This window comes from Cherax quadricarinatus, chromosome 26 (genome assembly GCF_038502225.1).
Source record: "Cherax quadricarinatus isolate ZL_2023a chromosome 26, ASM3850222v1, whole genome shotgun sequence".
Lineage (NCBI taxonomy): Eukaryota > Metazoa > Arthropoda > Malacostraca > Decapoda > Parastacidae > Cherax > Cherax quadricarinatus.
The window spans coordinates 26,400,234-26,415,778 of record NC_091317.1 but is presented as its reverse complement, the minus strand read 5'-3'; the positions used below and the strand labels follow the sequence as shown (position 1 = coordinate 26,415,778).

The 15,545-nt window shown below is 43.7% G+C and overlaps 1 protein-coding gene across 2 annotated transcripts in view; it reads left to right on the top strand.

Annotated features, from left to right (window-relative positions):
• The window catches only part of LOC128691654 (insulin-like growth factor-binding protein complex acid labile subunit), a 64,448-nt gene that overhangs the window by 46,141 nt on the left and 2,762 nt on the right, over window positions 1-15,545 (top strand). The gene's annotated exons all lie outside the window — the stretch shown is intronic.

Below are 15,545 nucleotides of genomic sequence, written 5' to 3'. Positions count from 1 at the left end.
AACTAAGTCTGCCCGAAATGCCTAGCCATGCTAAGCGTTCTAGTGGTACACTCTGTAATCACAATTTTACTACATGTAAACCACACAATAACCAAATTTCTGTAAACTCAGCATTGTAATCCTTATAGAGAATAAACTTTGAATTTGAATTTGAATTTGAATGTAGGTACCCCGACATGCATATTATTCCGTGTACGTGCATTAGGATATACTTCAAGAGATAGCTATTTAAAAGCGTATATACACTAAGGAGTATATCTATCAATGCGTATATACGCCGAGATGTGTATTATGCAGTGTATGTCATTCACATATTTCGGAAAGAGCACAGGTCCCATTACCAATCCTTGAGGGAACCCCATTTGTTGCATTTGCCAGGTCTTACACCTCGGACAGCCACGCTTTGTCTCCTTCTCATGAGGTTCAGTACTCAATGATCCACTGCAACGAATTCCAACTGCTCCCCATTTTTTTTTCTGGTCTTCTGTAATGTACAGTATCAAGCGCCTTCTTGAAGTACAAAAATATATGATCCACCCATCTCTCTCTCTCTCTCTCTCTCTCTCTCTCTCTCTCTCTCTCTCTCTCTCTCTCTCTCTCTCTCTCTCTCTCTCTCTCTCTCTCTTTCTCTCTCTCTCTCCTGCCTCACTTCTGTTACTCTGGAGGAATCTGAGGCAAAATTAATCATTTCAAAGCCCGTGCTGATTACTTTTTATGAGACTTTTTCTCCAAGTTCTCCGCCATTTTTTCTGATTATCTTCTCAATTACCTTACATAAGATGTTTATCAGTGATACTGCTCAGTAGTTTAACGCTTCCTCTCTATCCCCTTTCTTGAAAACATAAAATTCGCACTCTTCCAAAATTTATGGTAATTACCACGTTTCCATTAACTTGCTGTAGATTTTAGCTAGTGTTCAGACAGTGCTTCTGTTCCCTCTTGCAGGATCCAAGGTGACACTTTGTCATATCCCGTTGTCTTTGATGCACCCAGCTCTCTCAATTTTTTTTTTACCTCTTCCTCAGATGTGTATGTGATGATCAGTACACCGTTGGAGTTCATTACCTTTGTAACTAGTTCAGCTATCATAACTTTGGGGTCCAGTCCCTGAACCCTGTAATCTTCTGACTACCACCCACAGGATGGGTATGAGGTGCATAGTAAAGATATTAAACTATCTAACTACCCGTTGGAGTAACATTTTTCTTGGACTCTCTTGTGTTGACAAAGGTTCCAATGAGAACAGCATTTTAAATTGTTTGTTCAGCTCCTCAAAGATTCACTGGTCGTTTCTCATGTGCTCTCCACCATCATTCTTCAGTCATTTTTACGTGGTTTTTGACGTCGTTCTCCTCATGGTTCATACCTTCATCTCCGGGATTATTGCAAACCCTTATTGCCAGCTTCAATTCTTGTTCAGTCAGATGCGAGTTCCATACTGGCGCTGCATACTCAAAGATGGGCCGGACAGATGTCATGTACAGGGTCGTGGATGCCTCCTAGTTGAGGTTAGTGAAAGTTATCCTTAAATTTGACACTCGTTTACTACGGCTGTTATTCATTTGATTTGTGCTCTCTGCTCTCTAATGGTCTTGATGTTGTGTGTGTGTGTGTGTGTGTGTGTGTGTGTGTGTGTGTGTGTGTGTGTGTGTGTGTGTGTGTGTGTGTGTGTGTGTGTGTGTGTGTGTGTGTGTGTGTGCGTGTGTATGTGTATGTGTGTGTGTGTGTGTGTGTGCGTGATCGTGCACTCGCGCATGCGTGGAAAACATTCACAAGCTCGCATAGTTTTTGACTCGTGTAAGAGAGTGACCTTACCAGCATAATTGACAGGAACACACCTTGCCTGCCCTGTCTACTCTACCCACCCTGCCCCTCCTCTGCCTACCCTGCCTACCTCTGGCACTACTAACAAACCTTACCTGCCATCTTCAGGTGTCGTGGAGTAAGCATTTTTCTGTCGCCTCGGGACGATTACATTTGCAGCCACCGTCCCCAGAGGTTTTCATGATGTTTATCATTATCCTGCGCGTTTGACGGGCCCTGGTCACCTAGCGACTAGAACGTACCTGGGTGTTAGCCTTCTTAACCATGTTTTTCCCTTTTCACAAAACTGTAAGCAGATACTTGGGTGTTAGTTGACTGCTGTGGGTGGCGTCCCATGCAGGATTAGTCGTAGGGCCAAGTCTTTTTATAGTGCATTTGCTACTCCTGTTCTCTTAACAGTAAATTGGTTCTCATCCTGGGCAGGGTGAAACGAGTGGACATGTATCCTTGTACCTGCTGCCACCTCTTCACCTAGCAGTAAACTGGTACCTGAGCGTTAATTAGTGTGCTGTTAAAAGTGGCATCCTGAGTAGGGTGAGACGTATAGGCGTCTCCTTATTCGTGCTGCACCTGTTCCAGTGGTACTCAATAAGTACCTGGGTGTTAGTAGCCTGTTGTGGAAGGCATCCTTGCAAGAGTGAGACATGGGGTAATCTCTTTACACACCAAACCACGGTACGGATGGGGTTAGAACCCATGGAAAGTGAGTCGTAAAGCTCTTGGTCAGTGTCTGTTCACCTAGCAATAAGTAGGTACCTGCATGCTAGACAAATATTGTGGTTGGCATCTTGTGACATTATTATGAGGTGATCACGAGACATTGTTTCCTGACGAACCAAACACCACCATCACCATCGCTAAATACACACTGACTTTTACCTGTCTATGAGATACCATCAGGAACGTTAGATTCAAGTCAGCGTGGCTTCATAACTTTCTCATTAATGACATACAGTAATTATATTCGTCAATAGTTTAATTATTTGATTGATTTTACTGACGTACATAAAAGCCGCTTTGTTAGTTCGGTTTAAAAGTGGTCAGTCCCTCAGCCTGGAGAGGGACTGACCACCTCAAATGCTATTTCTCCAAGGTTGATGAATTTATTACATCTTCTTTCCACTACTACACCTGTTGCCTCTGTATTTGACTGAAGAAGCTTACTGTGTAGGCGAAACGTTTCAACGATAAAGATACCCAACTGCTGCACATGTGTCTTACTCATCATGTCTGTATTTTATACCATTTTCAGCACCTTTCATTGTATACACACAGAGACAAAAGCCTCTTAGTATATATACACAAAATTAAATACACCTGCTGGTATACATACACGGAGAGGTACACACCTGCTACTGTTTATTCTCATAGATACTGACCCCTTACTGTGAGTGGACAGCGGTTTCAAGCCTCACTTCCGGTCAGGCTTGGAGGGTTAGGAGTATGCAGATCCTCCCAGATTGCTCTACCAGCTTTCCTATCCTCTTCCATAGCATCAAACGAGTTGATAAGACAAATTCTTCCCGATACCCTCAGTGACTCAGCAGGAATAGAAGACCCTAGCTATGCCAGTGCCATCACCGAATGGGAGACTCTTGCGGCTCCAGCACCAAACCCTAGTGCAGCACTGGCTCACAAACAGTCAAGCTGGGATGGCCCGATTGCTGAAAAGGTGCTTGCCAACATGCTCAGGGCTGCAACATCAGATAGGGAGACTGCCCGTCTCCAGGCTGTGAGCGCACCTCACTCCGGGGACTTCCTCCAAACAGTTCCCATATCGGCAATGGGAACGCGACTCGACCCTAAGACCCTGCGTATTGCAGAGGCTCTGCGCCTTGCTGCCCCAATTCACACAGAATATACGTGTATTTGCGGCGAAGTGCAAGCAGACCAATACGGTCTACATGGCCTTAACTGTTCCAAAACCAAGGGCTGGCATGCAAGACACAATGAGGTCAACGACATCATTAAGAGAACCCTTGCTACAGCTGGATGCCCAGCCGAGAGGGAGCCCCGATCACTAGCAGCCAACAATACCCACAACCCAGCAAACCGCCTCGACGGGATCACCATCTATCCTTGGAAGAATGGCAAGCTCTTAGCATGGGACTATACCTGTGTGTCCACACTGGCTGACACCTATATCCATCAGTGTGGGGCGACAGGAAGGAGCTGCTGACCACAGGGAGGAGTACAAGATCAGCAAGTACAGGGACATTAGCCAACAGTATCAATTTGTCCCAGTGGGACCAGAGACCTTGGGATCATGGGGAAAAAATGCCACACGTTTCCTTAAAGAATTGGGTTCCAGACTCATCGACACCACCAGGGACCCAAGCGCCTCAGCGTCGCCATCCAGAGGGGAAATGCTTGCTGCATACTTGGTTCACGTCCAGCCTCGGAGGAGCTGGAGGAAATTCATCATCTTTGATACATTGTGCCATTGTATTCATGTTTATGTTTTTTTCTGTAAAAGTATTCTGTAAATGTATTCTGTTTATTAATAAATGTTCACATAGAATATAATATAATATATATATATATATATATATATATATATATATATATATATATATATATATATATATATATATATATATATATATATATATATATATATATATATATATATATATATATATATATATATATATATATATATATATATATATATATATATATATAAATATATATATATATATATATATATATATGATGGTAGGATTGCTGGTGTCCTTTTTTCTGTCTCATGAACATGCAAGATTTCAGGTACGTCTTGCTACTTCTACTTACACTTAGGTCACACTACACATACATGTACAAGCACATATATACACACCCCTCTGGGTTTTCTTCTATTTTCTTTCTAGTTCTTATTCTTGTTTATTTCCTCTTATCTCCATGGGGAAGTGGAACAGAATTCTTCCTCCGTAAGCCATGCGTGTTGTAAGAGGCAACTAAAATGCCGGGAGCAAGGGGCTAGTAACCTCTTCTCCTGTATATATTACTAAATGTAAAAGGAGAAACTTTCGTTTTTCCTTTTGGGCCACCCCGCCTCGGTGGGATACGGCCGGTGTGTTGAAAGAAAGATATATATATATATATATATATATATATATATATATATATATATATATATATATATATGCATATATATGTATATATATACATATGTATATATATATATATATATATAATGTATATATATATATATTCAAAGAGGAACAAATCTCTCAGCGCATATGCAGAGATAAACATCTCTCAGTGTTTATCCACACAGAGATACACACTTCCCAGTGAATAAGTATGGATAAATATACACAGAGAGATAAATACCTCTTAGTGTATATACACTGAGACATACACACCTTTCAGAGAATATGCACACGGAGATGCACACCTATGTGTATATATGCACACTGAGAAACACACCTCTTGGTGTGCACACACTGACATGCACAAGCCGAGATGCACATCTCTCGGTATATACACAGAGATACAAATCTCTCGGTGTATCCAAATCGAGATACACTAATCTTGGTGTATACAAAACTGAGTGTATACGTCTCTCGCAATATACACACCGAGAGATACACTCGTCTCGGTGTATACACACCGAGGTATGCACACCAATCGGTGTATACACTTTCGAGTGTTGTATTACCGAGGTCGGGATCCTATATACGGAATCCTTCCCTGGGGATATTAGATCCGATGTCTCCTCCCCACATAAGGTCACCACAAGACATCCTGCACCACATAGCACACCACACGTCCCCACACAACACTATACCGACATTAACACACAACACTATACAGACGTCACCACACAGCACTATGCTGACGTCAGCACATAACACTGTACCGACGTCAGCACGAAACACTTTACAGACGTCATCATACAACACTACACAGGCGTCACCACACAACACTACACATCACTTCTTTCACTTCTTCAGAGCACTTCACAGCTCACGACACATTATCACTGTCTATGAGCAATTAAGACCTTGATGACTACGAGTGTCAGCGGGAGACGAATGATGTAAGGTCCAAACATTAGCGTGTGTGTCGGCACGTGTGATGACACTACCATTGTCGGGGCCATTAAGGTGTCATGCTGGCAAGTGCGATAAGGGTTACCGTCGCAGGATACAGTGTGAGGATATGATTCATTGTGCGTGGGGCGTTGGTTTAGCTCTTAGCTGGTCCCATCACGATGCTTTGATAGGGTCTCATGAAAGTGCTTCTAGCTTGTAGCTGGCCCATGCTAGGTAGGTCTTTCCATAAAAAAAAACATGATTACATGAGATGTATAGTAGGCCTACTGGCCTTTGATAGGCAGATCCTACTCGTTTTCAATTTTTCCATAAAAACAAGATTATTGGATCACTGCAGTAGGACTATTGGTCCATAATAGACAGATCCTCCTCACGGCGAACCATTTCATAAAAAAAGAAAAATAAGAATGGATAGTTCTAACTCTCGTTAAACCATTCCTTATGTGACTTGGACTTCCTTAACATGGGCCAGTAGGCCTGCTGCAGTGCTCCTTTTTCATATGTTAAAAAACATACCAAGAAGGGCACTGCAGCTCGCTTACTGGTCTATGCTGCTACCGTCCAATGGATAGAGATGGGATGTACAATAAAGCAGCACCTACCGTCGGCAGGATGGGTATAGAGTGAACAGTAAACTATGGATGGATAATGAGAACTTTCAAAACGAGAGATGCCAAGTCCATGATGATCCTTTTCAAATCACTTGTTCTCTCTAGGCTGGAATACTGCTGTACATTAACATCTCCATTCAAAGCAGGTGAAATCGCAGATCTAGAGAGTGTACAGAGATCCTTTACTGCACGTATAAGTTCTGTCAAGCACCTTAACTACTGGGAACGCTTGGAAGCACTTGACTTGTACTCGTTGGAACGCAGGAGGGAGAGATATATCATAATCTACACTTGGAAAATCTTGGAAGGAATGGTCCCAAATCTGCACACAGAAATCACTCCCTACGAAAGTAAAAGACTGGGCAGGCGATGCAAAATGCCGCCAATAAAAAGTAGGGGCGCCATTGGTACACTAAGAGAAAACACCATAAGTGTCCGGGGCCCAAAACTGTTCAACAGCCTCCCATCAAGCATTAGGGGAATTGCCAATAAACCCCTGGCTGCCTTCAAGAGAGAGCTGGACAGATACCTAAAGTCAGTGCCGGATCAGCCGGGCTGTGGCTCGTACGTCGGACTGCGTGCGGCCAGCAGTAACAGCCTAGTTGATCAAGCCCTGATCCATCGGGAGGCCTGGTCATGGACCGGGCCGCGGGGGCGTTGATCCCCGGAATAACCTCCAGGTAACCTCCAGGTAACCCCTGGCTGCCTTCAAGAGAGAGCTGGACAGATACCTAAAGTCAGTGCCGGATCAGCAGGGCTGTGGCTCGTACGTTGGACTGCGTGCGGCCAGCAGTAACAGCCTAGTTGATCAGGCCCTGATCCATCGGGAGGCCTGGTCATGGACCGGGCCGCGGGGGCGTTGATCCCCGGAATAACCTCCAGGTAACCTTTGTCCACAAGATGGATATGGGATCCACAATCCGCTACCATGCACAGGATGAATATGAAGTACAGAATAAACTACAAGCTACTGTCCACAAACCGAGACAATAGACTTACGGATTAGATCTCAATCTCATCCAAAGCATACATGTATCTGTGCGAAATGTATTATCTAAACGCAAACAATATGGATTTCAAAACTAGTTGGGCTGTCAGTAAGAGTGGACACGCTCACAGATCACAGATACACTCTCGTGATAGACGCAAGGTATTATTGACTTGATTACACAGGGGGCTGCTGCTACGTGGGATCGCCACTAGCTAACAATCTAAGAAACAGGGTTCGATTCTAGGGCGGTCGGAGACCTGGAAATGTTTCCTTGCACTTACTGCCCTTGTCCACCTAACAGAAAATGAGAATCAGTGTGTTTGTCTAGTAACATCTGCGCTCTATGTTCACCTCGAAGTAAATTGGTATTTGGGTGTTAGTTGACTGTTGTGGGTGGCATTCAGGTAAGAGTGAGACGCTTGGGCGAGTCTCCATCTAGCAGTAAAATAACAACCTGGATGATAGTCAGCCTGTGTGTGTGGGATCATTAAGAAGAGGCTAAGGACCACTGTGGAAATTAACCACATTACTTTCACTTTTTTGGGTTATCCTGGGTTAATAATCCTCCCACATCAATAATCCCAAGGAAGCTCGAATCTTCTACGTCTTCGTCTCCGTCTTCTTCTCTTTTCTCTCGCTCACTCCCTACTTTCTCTCTTCCTCCCACACTCCTTCACTCCCTCCCTTCCACTCTCCCTCTCCCACCCTCCTTTTTTTTCCTTAATCCTTCCCCCCTCTCTCTTCCTTCACCTCTCCCTCTCTCCTTACGTCCCATCCATCTCTTGGACCCTCTTTTTCCCCTCTCTCTCTCTTCATTTTTCCATTTCCTCCACTCTCCTTTCCTCCCTCCCTCTATCCATCCCTTCCTCCAATCAACCCTCCACCCTCATCCCTTTCTTGTTTTCTGTTTCCCCTCCTTCTCTCCCTTTTCCTTCCCATTATCCCTACCTGCCTCCCTCTCTTCCTGCCTTCCCATCCTCCTTCAATTTCCTCCCTCCCTTCTAGCCAGTCTTTATCCCTCTCTCCCTTCATCTCTCCTTTCCTCTTACCCTCCCACTCACACTCTCCTTCCCTCTAACCCTCCCACCCACATTTCCTCCGTCCCACCCACCTTCCCTCCGTTCCACCCACTTTCCCTCCGTCTCACCCACATTCCCTTCCTCCCTCCCTCCCACCCTCCATCCCACCAACAATGGGTGTTGTCGTGGTGAAGGAATGTGATGTTATTGTCGACTGTGTGACCACTGTGCCGGGCGGCGCTCCACCACCCTCATTATTATACTTATTCCCACCCCTTATGTTATGTACATTGATATATATATATATATATATATATATATATATATATATATATATATATATATATATATATATATATATATATATATATATATATATATAATCAACGAACTGGCCGTTTCCCACCAAGGTAGGATGACCCGAAAAAAAACACGTTCGCCATCACTCACTTCATCACTGTCTTGCCAGAGGCGCGCCGACACTACAGTTCAAAACCTGTACCATATCCCTGTCGTCCCTTCAGTATTTGCCACCTCCAGAATCCTTTTCATAAATGTTACCTTGCTCGCACTCCAACAGCACGTGAAGTCATAAAAACCACTTACCTCCACGCACTTCTAACACCCTCACACACGCTTGTTGGATGTCTAAGCCCCTCGTACATAAAACTTCCTTTACCTCCTCCCTCCAACCATTCCTTGGACGACCCCCCACCCCATTCCGCCTTCCCTCTACTATAGATTTACATGTCCTCCAAGTCATTGTATTTTGTTATAACCTCTCTAAATGTCCGAACCATCTCAAGAATCCCTCTTCAGGTCTCTGGATAATACTTTTAGTAACCCAGCACCTCCTAATCTCCAAGCTACAAATTCTTTGCATAATACACTACACATTGGCCTCAGTCGACATCTCTACTGCCTTCAGCCTTCTCCTTGCAGCAATATTCACCACCCATGCTTCACACCCATATAAAAACAATGGTATCACTATACTCTCATACATTCCCCTTTTTACTTCCATGGATAATGTTCTTTGTCTTCAAAGATTCCTCAATGCACCACTCACCTTTTTCCCCTCGTCAATTCTATGATTCACCTAGTATTTCATAGACCCATCTGACAAGTCCACTCCCAAATATCTGAACACATTCATTTTCTCCATACTCCTTCTCTCCAATCTGATATCCAATCTTTCAATGCCTAATTTTTTTTGCTACCCTAATCACCTTGCTCTTTCTTATGTTCACTTTTAATTTCCTTCTTTTACATACCCTCCCAAATTCGTCCTCCAACCTTTGCAACTTATCTCTAGAATTTCCCAAAAGCACAGTGTCATCAGCAAAAGGCAACTATGACAGCTCTCATTTTGTGTTAGATTCTTTATCTTGGCATTCCACGCCTTTCCCCAATACCCTTGTATTCTCTTCTCTGACAACTCCATCTATAAACATATTAAACAACCATGGTGACATCACGCGTGCACCACGGTGACATCACGCATGCACATCATGCATGCTCTATCACATCTACGAACCACACTTGTCGTGGTTTACGAGTTTTTTAATATCAAACGATTTAATTCTCCTTCATATTGTGGGGTGGCAATTCCTTAAGCCACTCCCCAAATCCTATTTCATCTAAGGTAATCCTTCTTATCCCAGTTCCGTTTTGTTCAGCTCAAACTTCGAGAGAATTCATTCCAATCCAATTTGAGCCGGATTTAATCCCTTTTAAGCCGGATTTACTCCCTTGCTTCACCTTGTAACAATATGGTTGAAATTTGTTTTTGTATCGTCTATGTTTTAGTGGCAAACCTGTGACATACCTGTGACACACCTGTGACATACCTGTCATACCAGTGACATACCTGTGGCATACCAGTGCCATACCAGAGAGATACCAGTGGCATACCTGTGGCATACCAGTGCCATACCAGTGACATACCAGTGACATACCTATGGCATACCTCTGTCATACCAGTGTCATACCAGTGACATACCAGTGCCATACCAATGACATACCTGTGTCATATTAGTGTCATACCAGTGGCATACCAGTGCCATACCAATGACATACTTGTGTCATACCAGTGACATACCTGTGTCTTACCAGTGTCATACCAGTGACATACAAGTGCCATGCCTATGACATACTTGTGTCATATCAGTGACATACCTGGGACATACCTGTGACATACCAGTGCCATACCAATGACATACCTGTGACATACCAGTGATATACCTGTGAAATACCTGTGACGAGGTTCAAGTACTTTTACCCTGGCTGTTAAAGGTCTGGCTGCTGTGGGAGTCCTGCTTCAAGGACTTACAGCAGCTTTTCATTTCCTTGATTCAAATTTGATATCCTGATAACCGAGGTGCTATGTGCCCCAGCGGGTTTAGTTCTTCCTTGTGAGTATATTATTGGATAGGTGGGAAGTCACAAAACTAAAATAGATGGGGGGAAAAGACGGGAGTGCCAAGTTCCTTACTCTCACAGTGCCAATAATGATGAATTAGATAGGTGTGCCACATCCTCCTTCCCTCCCTCCTCCCCATAGTGCAATCCTCTTTTTTTTCTCTACGATGCTTCCCTACCTCCCTGGCAGAGTCACTCTTCCCCACCTCCCTGACAGTGCCACTCTTCCGCACCTCCCTTACAGTGCCACTCTTCTGCACCTCCCTTACAGTGCCACTCTTCCCCCACTCCTATAGTGCTACCCTATAAATCCTCCCCCCTTCAGTGCCACCCCCCTCGTAGCGTCTCTCCTTCATCCCTCACCCACTGCACCAACAAACGATAAACAAGATATGAGTGCCAGTCTCCCTCCCACTCTCCCCCGGAAGGGTCACCCCTCCACTCCCTCCTTCACACAGTGCCAATGAGTAATGAACAAGGTACAAATGCAATTCCCTCCATGCACAGTGCCAAACAGTGAGTAATGAGATGACAGTGGCATCCCTTTCCCCCCAGAGTTCGAATGAGTGATGAGTAAGGTAGAGGTGCCACTGCCTCTTTAATTATCCCAGAGAACCACTGATAATTAAAGTTATGAGTGCCACACCCCTTCCTTCACTTCCCAAGAGTGCCAATGAGTGATAAAAGATATAAGTGCCACCTCCCTCTTCCTTCCAAAGTACTAAGGAAATGTTGATTAAGATGGCACTCTACATACTGGCACATGGCAGTTGATCCAGAGTAATCACATACAATTTAAGGCATCAAGTTGAAATTAGTCTAGTTCCAAAAAATGTTGCATATAAACCATACACATTGCATTATGTAAACTTTAGAATTTCTCTACAGATTTTTACTTTGTCACTCTTCTCTGGGAGGAGAGGAAGACAGGTGAAAGAGAAGAGGAAGACAGGTGAAAGTGGAGAGGAAGACAGGTGAAGGTGGAGAGGAAGACAGGTGAAGGAGGAGAGGATAAAAGGTGTGGAAAGGAGGTAAATTCCTATAGAATATAAGAAAGATGAAGAAGGAGACGAAGATGGGAGAACAAGGACAGGAAAAGAATATGAACAGGAAGCAGATATGAGCGGAAAGAGGAAGTAGAGAGACCGTAATAATGAGTGATAGATAATAAGTGAAAAATGCCGTGCAGGAAGAGTAGAGGAGAAGGGGAAAAGAGTAGGGAGAGGAGAAAGGGGAAGAGGAGAAGAAAGGGGAGAAGAAGGGGAAGAGGAGGAGAAGGGGAAAGAGGAGAAAGGGCGGGAGAAGGGGGAAAATGAGGAGGAGGAGGAGGAGGAGGAGGTCAGAGTCTAATTGAAGTTTGAACCTCCGTCCACAAAGCCTGTGTATCATCCTTGACAGAGGTGTGGGCTCGATCCTCCGTCTACTGTCTCGTGACATGACACCATACCTTGTTCTTCCACAAAAAAAAAATATTATTTTCATTATATTTGCTGGGAGGCGCTAAACCCGCAGGAGTCATACCGCACCTGTGGAATCAAAAGTAATTAGGTTAGATTCTAAGATGATAGGGTGGTAGTCAAAAGATTACAGAGGTATATAATGGGTCCAGGGACTGGACCCCAAAGTTGTGATAGCTGAGCAAGTTACAAAGGTAATGAACTCCAGGTAGATCTGGTCACAATCATGGCAAGTTACAGAGGTAATGAATCATCTACACTTCTGATACTCTTGTTCCTTAGATTAAAAACATCAATGGAACAAGGCTTAACATGTAATTCAGTCATGAACGGAAGTAGCTTTAGTCTGGAACCGGAAGCTGGTGTCGCCTCTGCCAAATATTGTTGCGGTGTTATGTTTCACCTGCTGGGGTGCGTGAGGGGAAGGTGTTATGTTTCACCTGCTGGGGGAGTCAGGGGAGGTGTTATGTTTCACCTGCTGGGGGAGTCAGGGGAGGTGTTATGTTTCACCTGCTGGGGGATGTAAATAGTACTGTTTCACGTGTGTACTCACCTATTTGTACTCACCTATTTGTGGTTGCAGGGGTCGAGTCTTAGCTCCTGGCCCCGCCTCTTCACCGGTTGCTACTGGGCCCTCTCTCTCCCCGCTCCATGAGCTTTATCAAACCTCGTCTTAAAACTGTGTATGGTTCCTGCCTCCACTACGTCATTTTCTAGGCTATTCCACTGCCTTACAACTCTGTGACTGAAGAAATACTTCCTAATATCTCTCTGACTCATTTGTGTCTTCAACTTCCAATTGTGGCCTCTTGTTTCTGTGTCCCCTCCCTGGAACATCCTGTCTTTGTCCACCTTGTCTATTCCACGCAGTATTTTATATGTCGTTATCATGTCTCCCCTGACCCTCCTGTCCTCCAGTGTCGTCAGGCCGATGTGTGTGTGTGTGTGTGTGTGTGTGTGTGTGTGTGTGTGTGTGTGTGTGTGTGTGTGTGTGTGTGTGTGTGTGTGTACTCACCTAGTTGTGGTTGATTGGATAGAGTCATAACTCCTGGCCCCGCCCCTTCACTGGTCGCTACTGGGTCACTCTCCCTGAATCATGAGCTTCATCATTCCTCTGCTTAAAGCTGTGTATGGATCCTGCCTCCACTACATCGCTTCCCAAACTATTCCACTTCCTGACTACTCTGTGGCTGAAGAAATACTTCCTAACATCCCTGTGATTCATCTGTGTCTTCAACTTCCAACTGTGTCCCCTTGTTGCTGTGTCCCATCTCTGGAACATCCTGTCTTTGTCCACCTTGTCAATTCCTCTCAGTATTTTGCATGTCGTTATTATGTCGCCCCTATCTCTCCTGTCCTCCAGTGTCGTCAGGTTGATTTCCCTTAACCTCTCCTCGTAGGACATACCTCTTAGCTCTGGGACTAGTCTTGTTACAAACCTTTGCATGTCATGTGTGTGTGTGTGTGTGTGTGTGTGTGTGTGTGTGTGTGTGTGTGTGTGTAGATGTGACTGGGTGTGTATGGGGTGTTAGGTGTTACCTCTGTGTTGGGGTGAGTGATAACAAGATTCCTGTGTGTATAACGTGTAGCAGACTGTGAAATTACTTCCTATTTTGTGTGTATGTCTTTGTGTGTGCGTTCCTGTGTGTATGTACGTGTGTGTTCGTGTGTGTGTATCTATGTGTTTGTGAGTGTGCATGGGAGCGCGTGTGCGTGTGTGTACGTACCTTTGGATATGCATGTGTGTGTGTGTGTGTGTGTGTGTGTGTGTGTGTGTTAGGTTACAAAGCGCGTTAGCGCAAGAACATAGTCATACACGAGAGGCCTACGGCTTTGGCCCAAAAGAAGTACATCTGAATAATATTTCCAATCTACATTACATCTGTTACAGGAAAAATTTAGGATGTTTGCTCAAAATATCTGACTTTTCATTATTATTAGTAGGTTGCCTTGATAAAATTCACAGGTAATTATGCATCTATCTCTATATCCCTCAATAAGTGAAAAATGATGTACATTGTGTTCAATAAGGTAACCGCAGGACTGACCACTGGAACGATGTCGTTCCAGACCATGGCGCTAGACTCTTCTCCAGGTTGAGGGACTGACCACCTCAATTGCTATTTCTCCAAGGTTGATGGACTGCTTACATCATCTTTATTTCACTACTACACCTGCTGAATTTGTATTTGACGAAACGTTTCAGCAATAAAGCTACATAGCTGTTGCTCCTGTATCTTAATCATCAACTTGTCGGTTTTTCATATAATTTTCAACATTTAGAGATACCTTCTCTTGGTTATAACATCGTTACGGAACATTTGTTCCGTAAATGTGCTTATCTACCGTTCTGTATCATCATAAATCTAACCAACCTTCTAATTGAATTATTATCGCATTCAGAGTCTTTATTCTCTCCCCTCTTAATATTATTACCAATGCTTGACACAAACAAACCAAGCTTATATTAGTGTTTTTTTCCTAGACGGAACGTTCAGCTTTACGGTGAAAGATTATTATTATAATCATAACTAAGCGCTTAACCCACAAGGGGCGCACAGCGCTACATACCATGGAGTAATTCAATGTGTGGTAGAATTCATTAAAAATATATTATAACTGCTTTCTCTTTTTTTAATATCTATACCTGGCTTTACCATTGAGCATGTTGTCAGTCATTATGTGAGTCAAATGCATGAAGTGATAACGTAAAATCGGTAATGATCAAGGAGTCAAGCCCATTGTTATAAGTTAACTTTAGAGCCATCAGTGTGACAAACATACCAATTCATAATATTAATTTTTATATCTAACTCAATATGGTTACTATACTTTTTGTGTAGGGAGGTGGAAAACAGAGCAGATGCAACTTTTGCAGTATTCTTTTAGAGCCATCGATGTATATAATTTATGTTTTTATTAACAGTAAAGCGAGAATTTTCTTCCTGAGCTATTACAACCCAGGAGTCCCAAAGGCCTGTTATCCTGGGTGTAAAGGGAACAAAATGAACACAGCAGAAAAACTTTTGACTTGTATTATCCTTCACCAATTTAGAACAGAAGTATGTACACTATATACACTATGTACAACAATAGATATTAGTGCACTCCACGGTAAGCAAGGCAGACTAGAAGCCACTAGAGAGCAGACCGTGCTTCAA